Consider the following 13,646-nt stretch of genomic DNA (forward strand, 5'->3'; position numbering starts at 1 on the left):
GTTTGGGATGCATTTGCTTGGCGTGTTCTCTCCGCCGCTACCTTGTTCTAAACACTAATTGACAAGAATACAGTGGACCAAGCACGGCCGCAAACTCACAAATAATTTACACTGCCTGGAAGAGATGATATTGGCCTTCATTAATAGTTTATTCGTCCTAGCACAAACGATCAGCCAAAACTACTTGAGAAAACTCTCATTGCATTCTTGAGCTGTTTATTTTGCCATGTACATTTTGGGCAAATATAGACTTGTGATATCAGAGTTTTGTTTGAAACTCCTATTTCCTCTTCAACACATAACGAATTGTTCCTTGTTGTTGACAGCAGCAGCAGCAGCAAAGCAGTCTGCATATTGTCATTGTGGCTTTTCTTTTCCATCTCGCAGTTGTTCCCCCCCCCCATGGGAATGGCCTCCCCACCTGTAAAGTGTACAGATGCTGCTTTGACAGGCAGTCACTCACTCCTGCAGACGTTTGGCCATGAGGCGGCACTCCGTCTGCTTCACTCTTCATCTCGGAAAATATTTTGAGAGAGAGAGTGTGTGTGTGTGGGGGGGGGGGGGAGGGGACAAAACTGTGTGTGTTTTGTGCTGTGTGCGTGTGCGTGCGTCTGCCCGTGTCAGATTGTCTGCTCGACCATGTCGCAGGCAGGCAGGCAGGCAGGCAGGCAGCGGTGATGGATGGCGCTACGTAACTGATGTGATTAATTACTCGGCTGGTCTCATACTACGCTGTGTGGTGGTGACGTAGCAGGAGTTGGAGTAGCAAATTATCATCTGCAACAAATACATGCAAAGGATGATGCAAGGTTTGTATTACTCGTGAAATGTAGAAGGCATCAATCTGGGAATTAGGATATAAAGTTGGATCTGCACGGTTTTTTCTTTTTCTCAAATTCTGAAACTTCTGTAATGTGTGTGTGGAGGGAAATAAAAAGTTCATACATTTTTGCCATCAGGATTGACCTACTTTCTAATTCATCCAATACATTTAATGACAATTGTATTGTATTTACAAGCCATAATTGGAACAATCGCATAGGGAACAACAAAAAGACGCTTTTGTGGCTTCCTCGATCTCTTCTCTTCCCAACCATGGAAGCCAAGCAATTGAAAATGATGAATAGCATTCAATTAAGGCTCAGCTTTGCAGAGCGCAATGTGTCGTGCGCGCTGAGGTTGTCTTTGCATTTCTTCAATAAGGGTGCAGCAACAGAAAAAGGGAGGGGCGGGGACAAATGCTTCCCCAAAATGGCAGGTCTTGGAGAGGGCCCCTAGATAATTGTATTGGCAGCATTGTAGCGTCGGTGTAGCATTTGTCAAAAGCCTCTTGACTACTGCTCAGTGCGATTGGCTTGCTAATGAATGTAATTCTTTACGACAGAAGGTTCACTGTGCAAACAACCTTGGGCCCATTCTGGAATGACAGGACTTTTTTTTTTTTTTTTTTTCCCACTGTTTTGTTTGTTCATTTGCCTGCTTGGTAGTAGTTGAATTGACTTTTTTTTTTTTTGCTACCCAGCTCAGTTCCTCATTAATATGACTCGGTGCAAAGCCCTGCGGGTCACCTTGAAGAGAATTGCTTTTCTGCAACGTTTGATTTAGGGCCCGCTACGTCTTGTGCCATTTTAAATACCCCAAAGCTCTCCATCAACCTGGCTGGGAATGACATTTCATGAAGCGGAATGAACGTCATGCGTTTGATGTCGTAAATACCGACGAGACTGATGGCTTGATGTTTGCTGTTGGCTCCGCTTACTTTTTTTCCCCAAACCTTTCTGAATGCCCGAGGCCAACAACGGGTGTGTCGGGATGTTTGAACTGGACCACCATTGTCTACTGGGTCTCCTGGCTGGCCTGGGAACACCTTGAGATCCCGCTGGAAGACTTGGCTGGTCATCAATGAGGCCAACCTTTTTTGGTGCTGTTGCAAAAACAAAATGAACACCATCATGCTTTGAAGTGCAAACCTCCAAATTGAAACCTGAAGGAGGAGCAGCTATTTGCTTGATTGTGAAAGAAAAAGACCTTGGACTTGGATCCCAACGCTATCGGGGGTATGGAACGTGCCAAGTGGCTTGCCATTTACTTGCTATCGCGCTCAGCAAATGTTCCACCGAGAGGCCACGCGGTGCGATTTCGCACTTTCCAAAAACACTCACTCCAAAAACAATTTATTCAAGGTTCGTCTTTATTCTCACCTCATCAGAAATGTGCTGGTCTGCGAGATCATTCCCCGTCGCCGAGCATTCCATTATTTTGGCCTCCATTCTAGTTGGTGTCATATTGATTTAAGCTTTGCCCACCCGCTCTCAAGTGTAGCCATCCAATTGTCTTGATTTTGCTCATATCGCGCGCAAGCTTCTCCCTGGCAGAGTTGTTGACCTTTTTAAACACATATTCATTCGCCCTGCAGGCAGTCATGACCGCCAGAACATGCCGGACCTATTAGCAGGCTTACTGAGCCCTGGCAACACCAGCAAAGCATTGCACAAATGCAGCTATCAGGCCACTGAGTCCATACTCTCTTTTTTTTTTTTTTTTTTTACCCCCTCTATTAGAGCAATCTCATGTTTGGAAAAGAGTTACCATGAAGAAGCTTCTGGGGAAAAAATAATCACGCCTGAACTGCGACCATGGGGGAAATGCACTTTTGAATTGCTTGTAAGCAAACAGTTGGATTTGTGGAGTGCCTGCCTATGGTCAAGTGTGAAAGTGAACAACTGATTGTCACCTGCACAGTTCTGAAAATGGCTTTTGTTTACGCTTTGCGGTGTAACAGTGGGGCTAATTTGCACAATAATGTCCCTTTGACTAACTTTGGGTTTTTCCACTAAGTTGACACAAATAAGCTAACCATAGTCATATCAGTTCTGATTACTTTGTTGTTATTCTAAAAAGTGTTATTTGAGTGAGAGGCACAATGGCTTTATCAAGTATCAGTACTCTGTTGAAATAAGTGCATTCCTATTCCTAATAGACCTATCGTGTAGTCAAGTAACGTGGTTTATTCCCTTTCTTTTTGCGCAGATCTCTGCCCACTGGCTCAAACTATCTGTTTTTAATATGCATAGCGCTTCACCGCAATGCATACTTTATGAGCAATTCAACCAAGAAGAGAGTCGGACTACAAACTAGCACGAAACATCACACGCACACACACACACACTGGCCCATTAACAGCCAGTAATAACCTTGGATCATCCTTTTTAACTGCTGTGTTGCCTCTTTGCTTTGCTTTGCTTTGCTGTAGGTTCTGGCCATAACAATGTTACACCGCCTTCGTTGTATGACGTGGCGAGGAGGCGGGTGGACGCTTGCGCTTGGTTGGTTGGTTGGTCGGTCGGTGAGAGAAAGTAACAGGTTTTAGCCATTCCCTGGGGACGAAGCCACATTTAGTTTCACCATTGTTCTCATCAGCCTGCAACCTGCTGCCTTGGTGCTATGGCAACACACAACGGGGAGAGAGCCAGAGCTAAATAGATGCTTACTCCCAAATGGAGATGATGTCCTCATCAAATGTTTGCTGTGTTTCTGCTCAATACTGCCTTTGAAATGTTGCAGCTCATTTGAAGCTGAGAGTGAAAGCAGCTCAAATGAATCTGGCTTGCTTTACTTCGAGCTCAAGGATTCTCACACTTTTTGGACCGAATCCACCTCCAAAATACGTTTAGTCAATGAAATGTCACGAGCAAATCGCATTCAAACGTGATTGTTGTGCGTTGTGCTATTCCATCATCATTGTGTGTTGTGCTATTCCATTTTGTTGCCTCCCTCCCTCCCTCCCTCCCCAAATCTTTTTGGCCTCCTTGAAGCTGTCTATTCATTGATTTTGGCATTTGAGAAATGAGCCTCAGCCTTGGCAAACCCTCTTTAAATAACAATCCTTTCAAGTCCCCGCGCCATATTTATGACTTTATTTATGAGTCTGTTTATGCATTTTATACTACTCATTCCTCCATTTGCCTTTACTCATCTCATTTTTAATAGAATTGTCAGCGCCCAGTGGCCGTGGGAGCTCCCATAAGAGCAAATAAACGGTGTCCATAGCGCGCTAGTCAGCTTTTGTGCATCAGATGCGGCGGATGTTACGTAGTATATTTTGCTTCAACAGGCTTAGCATGCTGGTCTAATAATGATTCTACATTTCTCTGATATTCATTCTTTGATTCATACAAGGCTTGCCCTCTCATCATTTGCGGATAACCACGCAAAGTTCTTTCTCAGACGTTTATCACTTTGCCACTCGGTCACAGATCAGACGAAGGACTTCATTTTATTTACTATAGGCTGGCAGAAAGGCAGCGAGCTTGCTGAATGAGGGTATTTTCTACTCTATATTTACCTTGCGCACCAAGCATCACCCATCGTCGGCTCCATCAGCAGGAAGGCGTTGAAGGTGCAAACGCAGTGGGAAAGGCTTTGCATCATTGGTGCCTGCAAAGATGCTTTACACACCACATTATTTACTTTGACACTCGGGCAAAATGCTGCTGGCCGCTCCAATATGTTTCAAGCAGATGGGGAGGAAATGCAGCTCTGCCTCTCCGATCTCACTTTAAGGTAAGACAATCGGATCAATGGCCAGGTGATCCTTTCAGAACAAAAACAAGGTGTTCAAATATTTTGAACAGTGAGGCCAGTTCTGTTATTTAGCTGTAGACCGAGCATTTAAGATGTGACTTTGCCCAATAATGTTGAAGCCCTAACCCAATTCTAATCTTTTCCTACGTTCAGACTGCAGGCCAATAATGATACAAACAGAGCGGAGCCTTTTTTGATAGCAACATTTAACTTGGAACACAGTAAGAAAGCAGCGCACGGTTCCATCTTGGGAATGCGTTTGTGAGCGAGCGCCCCACGGTTCAAGCTCCGGCCGAGGCTGACCTTATAAAAACGCCGGTCGTCGATGCGAACAATGATCTTTTATTGGTGTGGGTGAAAAGGCCAGGGAGACAATAACAGCTCACCTGTCGTGCCAATAACCACATCACAACACATCTGTAAAAGTCAGCCGACTGCGCCGCTCGATACCGCTCCCAGGTGCCACTTAGCCAGCCGCATCTACTTCCGGTGGCCCTGAAGACAGCCACCACCTGCTGAGAGGTCCTTTGGGACTAGATCTCTGCCCACTGGCTTTTGGACTGCCATTGATTTCTGAGCAAGTCCGACAGCGTCAAAGAATGTATAGCAGCTCGCAGCTTTAGAAATCAGGCCTAATATTAGCATTTTTCTCACCTTTTGATGGCACTTAGCAGAGTCTTCATTGTGGCATGTCCATAAGAAAATTTCCTGTCGTCTGGTGTGTGTTAAGCGAGATTTTTTGCTTTCCCCCATCTGCTCGGAAAATGATTGAGGCTGGCAGAAACATGCATGTGTCCGTAGAGATTAGTTTGTGGGGGTGGTTTGCGCATCTGGAATAAATCACACACTGTAAGAGCATTGAGAACACATTTTTCTTTTTCTTTTTTTTTCTTGTCATGCGTGTGGTCTCTGACAGTACAGTACAGTACGTACCCTGCTATTGAGCACTGACTGACAATTCCAAGGTTAATATTGCCTTTCTCCGAAAAGCTCTGTTGGGATGGGCTCTATCATAAGCGGTGGAAAATGGAGAAATTGTGTCGTGGATTTAGCGTAATTCAGTCACGTCTTGACATTTTTGCTAGTACGTATATAGCCATCAGTTTATTCTGCGCGACACATGGAGAATAGTGGAGAATTCAAACCAAACAAATAAATAAAAAGACAATGCAGAACTAATTACGATGTGGCAATCTGCCCAAATACACAAAGTGCAAATGACATGTTTCTTAATAAGCCTAATCTCCATAAACAAAGCCCATTATCGCTCGCTGCTAGAGCCAAATGAGGTTTAGGAAAGGGAGGCTTTTCTCCTCTGCTGCCAGCCGGATGAGAAACATTCTCCTGGTTTTCATTAGCAGACAACACACAAAAGTGCCTTTAGGGCTCAGCCACATTTTTGAAAACTTGTTGGCCTTTTCTGTGCATCCTACACATTCGTTATAGAGTGATTCTTTCACCTACAGGTTTTGCGAGTGAGGGTTTTGGTTTTTTGCTTGGCCAGTTTCAAAACACTCCCAAGGAGCTTGGAGCAGAGGCTAACAGCCAAGTAAGCACATGGTCAAGCTGGAGTCACAATTCCTGACGTCCGTCGCTCGGACATGCTGCCTTGAAGGCACGCATCAACACAAATAAACACAAACACTTTGACCAAACATGACACTCTTTATATTGCTTTTCTGTTTTGTTTTTTGCAGTCCTATTTCTGTTTTAAAAACAACAAGATTTTTTTGCAGGGATTTGACAGATTCATGGCAGTTGAATTCATTTCAGTTGGAAACATCCTAGTTCATTTAGTCAACAAATGAATCTCTTAAGTCAAGGCACCATTATATTTTGTGGGATTTGCAAAACGAGTAGGGATCAAATATCCATAAAACGATTCGTCCTTTTCTCATTCACCTGGCGCGCTTTGTTGTAGTTCTCACTCCTGAGTGTGGCTAGGATGATTTTTATGCCGCGGCAATAGTCGCTGTCAGCCAATTAATCAAGAAAAGAGCTCCGCTGCCGTTCTGGTGTGTTTCCTGACCCGTCCGCTCTGCCTTGTCCTGACTTGGCCCTCATATATCAGCGCTACTGCCGGACACTGACAGCGACTGAGTGGGTGGCTCCGGAATTAAGATGCGTGCTGTGCCAAAAGGTCCCGTTGCCAGCAAAAGCCACATTGTTCAGCCAAACATTGTTTTTTGTTTTTTGTTTTTTTTTAATACGAGATGTCATTTCATCCATTTTAACATTTCCGAATATTCAACCACAAACTATGATCACCCTATCTTATCTTTCATTATGAAGTCAAGGTCTTATTTTTCATGATTCGATCGAATTGTATCTCCATCTACCTGATGTCACTTTCATTTTTGTGTGTACAGTTTCTATTGCTGATGAAGACAAATGTAGTGGTGAGCAAGAGGTGAAAGGTGTTTCCGCTCGATCTTTCCAGATGAATGCCTTGTTTAACCATCTGATAAACACACACAGTCTCCCAGCGTTGGCTTGTATTAAAGGTCATCTGCGCTGAGAGCTTTCATTGTCATTTGTCTTTGCATGGCAAAAGGTCATTGGCGGATCAGTGTATGGACTCGCAGTTCAGGCGGGCCCACTGACCCATTCGTCTTCATTCAAAAACTAGTTTGTCACTTGTGGCGTGTGATCAAATCTAAGTGTCATCTCCACTTGTAGGGCAGGCATTTGCTTTGTGGAAGATGAATAGTGGCTGAAATAACTTGGGGCACACGGGCCTGCTACCTTGCTCCAATGTCAATAAAGGCGGAACACCGTTTGGAAAAGATGATTGTCAATGATTGGCTATCTTTCATGAAGTTACCTATCTGTATCTTTTGACCAAGTCTCAAAATCTGAAATGCTACTCCTGGCTTGACGTCTTACTGGGTCTTAAAACCTTATCCAATCTCAGAATACAATTGTTAATCCTTGATTTGAAACTTGAAATGCTCATTTGAAACCCTCACCCTACCACAAGTGCGTCAAAGGAGTTCCACAGGGCTCGATTTTAGACCTCCTGCTGCTCTTAATTGATTCATAGTCCTGGAGCCATTAGCATGGTCTTTTTCATGTTAATGTATAACACGATCAAATGGATTCGAATATTGTGTTGACAGGCTGTCGCTCATGTTTCCATTCCGTTGATTACCAATATACCAGGAACGCATTATCTCCTGCTTATCCGAGTGGTGAGTAGCCAGCCGTGACTCTGGTTGCAAAGTAGCTTCTTGTATTACTCCGTATGGTCTGCAAAGCTAATGTCTCCACAATTCCAAGTTGAGATGTAATTTGTGTGCGCTTGCGGATCCTATTTCTGTCGCGCATATTACTTTGACGACTGTCATCCGTAAAGCGTGACGAAAGTTGACATCATCTGACAAGGAGATGCACTAATATGGCTCTGATTGCGATGGAGTACCAGGCGATGTGATTACAATTAGTCGCCACTCGTGTTGCATTAGCGCGTGTCCTTTTGATTGAACGCTCAGATGGATGATCACGCCCATGTTTTCAAGCGTGCAGAGAGGCTCCACGGTTGTGGACGCTTGTGTTATCTTGCCGCTTTATTCCAACTTGATCAAGTTTTCATCCTCCGTGCAATCATAACACTTGACATTGTGGACATTTGTTGTGTGCACTGTGAGCCTGAAGGTCATGGGAGGGGAGGGGAGGGGAGGCATCTATTTGTGGGGAAGCTATTATCTGGAAGCAATTTTACAATAATATTTAGCAGTAAATTACAATGTTCTAAGTATGACTGATGGTCTATTCTGTTTTTGTTTATTTTTAGCTGAAAGTAAAACTGAAAAGTGGCATCCATTTAGTTAGGGTGGCTATTTGAAGAAATACTGGATGTATTGTATCCTGCTGTGAGCAGACTTATAAAAGTATTGGGTTTGGTTTTGTGTCTTGGGAAAGTATATTGATTGCATAGTCAGTGAAGGTTTTTCCGCTTGGATTGGCTGCGGCTCGATCAACCTTTATCCTCAGTTTGTCCTTCGCCAACGCGCTAAACCATTTATTCGATCCGAGCGCTGTTGGCAAAAACAAAAATGAAAATAATGCACGGCAGTCTTGGCCATCAATGAATAGCCACGACGGTGACATTATTAAACACCATCAAAGTGGAAGATCGCTGAATGCTGATAAGCTCACGGCCAACCTTCTCTTTCTTTGCATTTTTGTCAGTCTTTAAATTCTACACTCGTCTGCTGTGTTGCTCACAAACCATACATGCAAGAAGAACACGTTTCCTCTTCAACAAGGACAGATTGATGCTGAAGCACCAATTACATGGAGTCTTTTTGAAAGGTGTTCAGCTTATCCTTCCCATTCATTTGTGACCGTGTGACCGTGTGACCGTGTGTGTGTGTGTGTGTGTGTGTGTGTGTGTGTGTGTGTGTGTGTGTGTGTGTGTTCACTGCAAATATCACAGAGCCTGGACTTTAATTATGTTGGAATGCGCTGCTCATTATCTGAGAAGCTGTCAGCGTTGAGAAATTTGCCAAGGCACGCCACCTGCTGTGAGATAGAGGCAATATTTGTCTTGATCGTCAGCACACCGGCGGCAGCGACAGACGAGAAAATGATGGCCACTATTTCCTCTATAGTACGTAAATGCGGCAGACTCAACCAGTAGGACAAATAAAAAGAAGAGTCCCCAGCTGAGGTGTGAAGAAGCGTGTGGAAACGTGAGCAAAGGAGGCTCGTGGTAGCTGCAAGGGCGGGCGCCCGCCGGCCCGCCAGCCCGCCAGCCCGCCGGCCCGCCCGCCCGCCCGCCGCGATCAATGGCAAAAGGGCAAGGTGTCGTCCTCCCACTTTAATCACCGTCTTAACCTTCAGCGTCTGCAGACCTGACAGCCTTACCTGCATGCCTGCAAGCTCCATCTTGTTTGGAGGTGTGTCTTTGTGAAAGATCGATGACTTGATGGGCTATGATAGATGATCAAAAAGGAGCTCTTGGTGTATGCGAGGGAACAAAATGGAAGCACAATAGTCAACGACGCAAACAAGCAGACTGAGACACATTTCTGAGGTTCAAATTTGGAATACCCCATTCTATAAAAATATGGCCCATACTATGTGGCCCAAAATTCATTTAAATACATTTCAAAACATTCATTTTAAGAACTGGCAGAGTTTCCTTTTTTATTTCTTCTAATTTTCCTCATTTTTGATATTGTGACCATACGTTTTTAAAAAATGACTTGGGCAATTATGCCAATGATATATTTGATTGTAGCACATCTTTAATTGTAACACATTCCAACGTAATGCACTTTTGTTGCATCTAGACAAATTGGAGTTTTAGTGAGTGGACGTTGTTACAAAAACACACACACACATTCTCACACTCTTAGTTCGGCTGATTCATAAGTTTGAATGCCATGAAGCATTTCTCCTTCCAAGGGTTCCCGCTTCGATTTGTCTTGCCCTTTTGTTGTTGTTGTTTGTGGTCTCGGCCCCGGCAATCATTCTTCCTCACAGAAGCGAGCGGCCCGGCCCGGCCCGGCCCGGCCCAGCCCGGTCCGGCCGCCATCGGGCTGCGCTCGCTCATACTGTCCTGCCGTTTGGAGAAGACGCTATTTAATGAGCCCTGCGTCTGTGGCGCTTGGCCCAAGGCACTCCATTCCCTCCCTGTTGGCATTTGCGTCGCTCGCTGCCATTATTCCCTTCTCTCTCTTTTATTTCTTTTTTTTGTTCTTCCGTCAAGCTTCACTGTTCACTCTCCATCCGGCTGGAGACATGAAGTGGCAAGTGTTACTTACTTCTTTTTCTTTCTTTCTTTCTTTCTTTCTTTCTTTCTTTCTTTCTTTCTTTCTTTCTTTCTTTCTTTCTTTCTTTCTTTCATATGATGCGCCATGGTGTCTATTGCCTGGCTGAAATTGGCCAACAAGTCAAAGTGGTCTGAAGCCCTCCGGCAGCATTTTGGGGAAAATGGCTTTAATAGGCGGACATTTCATCGCCGGATGCTACTCCATCACTTCAGTGATGACCTTCATTACATGGGGCTTGGGAGATGTCAGAGCCACTCATTTCCGAGAAAAAAATCAAATTACAGTGACATCATGACACACCTAAAGCACAGTCGGGCCAACTTTGAGTATTTTTCCTCCATAGGCCCAATGATGGCACATCTAAAACCAAATATCCTGACATATGTATATATACCCTGTATTGTTTTCCCCCCGATCTGCTGGAAAAAAGGATCAATTAACGTTGAACGTATTCAATATTGATCCATTTCCCCCTTTGCCCCATTGTATGGATTCCGGGAAATGGAAGAGGGATGATTGATGTTTTGTTTTTCTTGTCTCTGTGTTCTTTTGGCTCTAATAAGTGCATCAAGAGATCTAATGCAAGCGTTAGTTTACTTTGATTGAACTATCGGAGAATAAATAATGACTGGATCTTTTCTTTCAAAGCAGGCTAGGCATACCTATAATCTAATTAGTCTCTGCAAGATTTTCCTAAAAAAATTAGTTTGTGGTGTTTTTTGAGTAGAGTAAGAGGTGGCTTTTTTTTTCTTATGGGCTCATAAAACAGTGTGAGCCTCTGACAGGCGGCAATGTGATTTGACGGAAAAGCCTCGCAATTAACGCTGGATACGCCACGTGCGTGGTGTGCTCGGTCAGAAGGTTCCGAACTCTGTCAAATGTTACTTGAATGAACTTAAAGCATACAAGTGCAGTGCCACAGTCAGGGACAGTTTTGGCATTTAGTCATACAGCATATTTTAGTGCTTAATTGACCCTCTCTCTTTTCTTCTTTTATGAGAACCGGCGTGGATTTGGTGTGAGTATACTGGAAAATGAGCCATTAACCCTGTTTTGAAATATAGTCTGCTTTAAGGAGGACGGTTAAGGTTAATTATGTTGGGGGGGGGGCGGTTGCACAAGCTCAAACAGCCCTAATTTTCCCCCAGAAAAGGTGAGCTGCTTGCCTGTAGGACATTCAGTGCATGCATGATGACTTCTGCTAACGAGGCTCCCCTCCTAAGGGAGCATATCAAAGAAAGCTGAGTAAATGCATCATTTTCATTAGGTGCTTTCCACTGTGCTCAGCAACCGAAAAGACTTTAGAGAAACCACCAGCAGCAGCAGCAGCAGCAGCAGCAGTAGTCTTCTTCTGTCCTGGGTGGCAACTTTAATAAGACACAAGCAGACCTGAGTGTGATCTAACACTTCCTTTAATCATGGCTGAGGGAAGTAGCACAGAGGCTCATTTGCATAACGCCATAAAGCAATCTGGAGGATCTGTCTCTCGAGACAGGCATCATAACATCGGTACGAGGTCTCAACATTCCAGAAAATTAAATATTTTGGGAGAAAAAAAACAAACATCTGTTGGTTGCATGAAGCCGCGCCAACTTTCTCGGTTTGAAGTTTGATCACGGAAAATGTTGCCTTTATAGTTTTGTGTCTTTCTCTCACTCTTAAACTTAGTAAGTATATGGAGAAATAATTAGCTGTAGGACGTCAACAATGATGATAGCTCACAGTTTCAACAATTGTGACTATCAAATTATAATCGATATCCCCTTCACGTTGACACAAGTTGACAGTGTTTTAAGCATAAAGCTGGCGGGTCTGTTTTGCCGACCCAAATGGAAAGGAATGTTGTATGCATAAACTCAAGTCAGCTTTTATTAGTGCAAAGTTTTGTTCAGTTTGTCTTAGTTCAGCTGAATTTGGGTTGGCACATGCTTTGCATCCAAGCACTTTTTTGACACTTCGCAACTTGCCAAGTTGTCATGGGAGTTGTGTGCCAAGTCCCGATTGTTATCCCGCTCGCGTCACTCTCACGGAGCGATGCCGTCACTGATGTCTGGATTTGTTTGGCTGTGCTTATTGGAAATGCCGCACGGTCTGAATGACAATAGAACCATTTTAGCCACGGAGCTTCGATCTGCTCGGCGCTTTGTGTTTGTGCACCGAATCTAGTCAAGTGGCGCTAAAGGAAAAAAAAAAAAACGAGACTCGGGCAAGCGGAAAGCCTTGCAGGCGGACGACTAAATGGAGACATATTGCTAGCACCGGCGTGCTACTCCACCAGCTTCTTAATGAGGAAACATAGCCACGGGGGTCTTGCTATTAAATACAACAACAACTGAGAGAGATGGCTTGACCATTAGGGCTCTAGTCAAGAAGTTGGAAGAAGGAAGATGTCCTTGGAGTCGCTCCATCTCCATCAGAGTAGGCCGCTACACCCCCGAGGTGTGGCTGGAAATAGGGATGTCAGTGAAGACGAGAAGGAATGGCCACGGAGAAGAAAGCACAACTCGGTGCTCTCATTCACCTCCTGCAAAATGAGTTGTTTTTATTTTTTTTTTTTTATTTCAGTTGCTCTGGAGAGTGAGGGGAAACAGTTTAGCGCGTCCTTGTTGTCCCACGTTGATCGGGACAAAGTCACCGCGACCATTAACCCTCATTGATCTTTGTTAAGCCACAGTAATCAGGATTGATTTGCTGTCGGTCGGCCGATTGGCTCGTCGGGTGTACGTGAACGGTCAGCAGTCCAACGGCGTTCGTCAACGACATTGAAGTCGACTGAAGGATATTGACAGCGAATCATTGCGTCGTTTGCAAACATGAATCCATGTCGCAATGATTGAATCATGTTGTCTTCACATCATCATGTTTTGTACATGCTTTGTGGTTATTGATCATCTCTTTTAAATTGGAGGGTTGCATTCAAAAAACATGGATTCATCAAGGTGTTCGTTTATTGATGTTTTGTGAAGGCTAATTGGTCATTAGCGTTGATTCTGCAAGTTAGGCATATGTTTATTGATAACTGTTATACTTATGAAGACCACCCATTCATCATTTACATGCAGTTATTGATCATTGCCGTATCATGTTATTTCCAATAGGTATTAAGTTGCCCATTAGGTTATTGATCATGTTATCACATTGTGAAGGATCATTTCATTGTTATCAAATTGTCCAGCCAGCTGTTTTGTCCGAGTCCTGCGGGGCGGGAGCTCGAGCCAATCCCCTCGGTCTCTTTTGGAGTGAGAGTTGCCTTAACTTGTTCAACTTCCAACGTGCCGCAGA

General features: G+C 44.2%; 1 protein-coding gene and 1 long non-coding RNA gene across 6 annotated transcripts in view; one reads left to right on the plus strand and one right to left on the minus strand.

Annotated features, from left to right (window-relative positions):
* The window catches only part of asic1b (acid-sensing (proton-gated) ion channel 1b), an 82,381-nt gene that overhangs the window by 30,594 nt on the left and 38,141 nt on the right, over positions 1-13,646 (plus strand). The gene's annotated exons all lie outside the window — the stretch shown is intronic.
* On the minus strand, positions 200-5,503 carry LOC125977897 (uncharacterized). Of its 3 annotated transcripts, none has more exons than XR_007484770.1 (3): positions 5,239-5,503; positions 4,346-4,594; positions 200-1,924 (listed from the first exon to the last, which is right to left on the minus strand). It is a non-coding gene; the product is annotated as an uncharacterized lncRNA (long non-coding RNA). The 3 variants fall into 3 exon arrangements; XR_007484771.1 differs by having other exon boundaries at positions 4,346-5,157; XR_007484769.1 differs by having other exon boundaries at positions 4,346-5,503.

Source organism: Syngnathus scovelli, chromosome 11 (assembly GCF_024217435.2).
Source record: "Syngnathus scovelli strain Florida chromosome 11, RoL_Ssco_1.2, whole genome shotgun sequence".
In the NCBI taxonomy this organism is placed as follows: domain Eukaryota; kingdom Metazoa; phylum Chordata; class Actinopteri; order Syngnathiformes; family Syngnathidae; genus Syngnathus; species Syngnathus scovelli.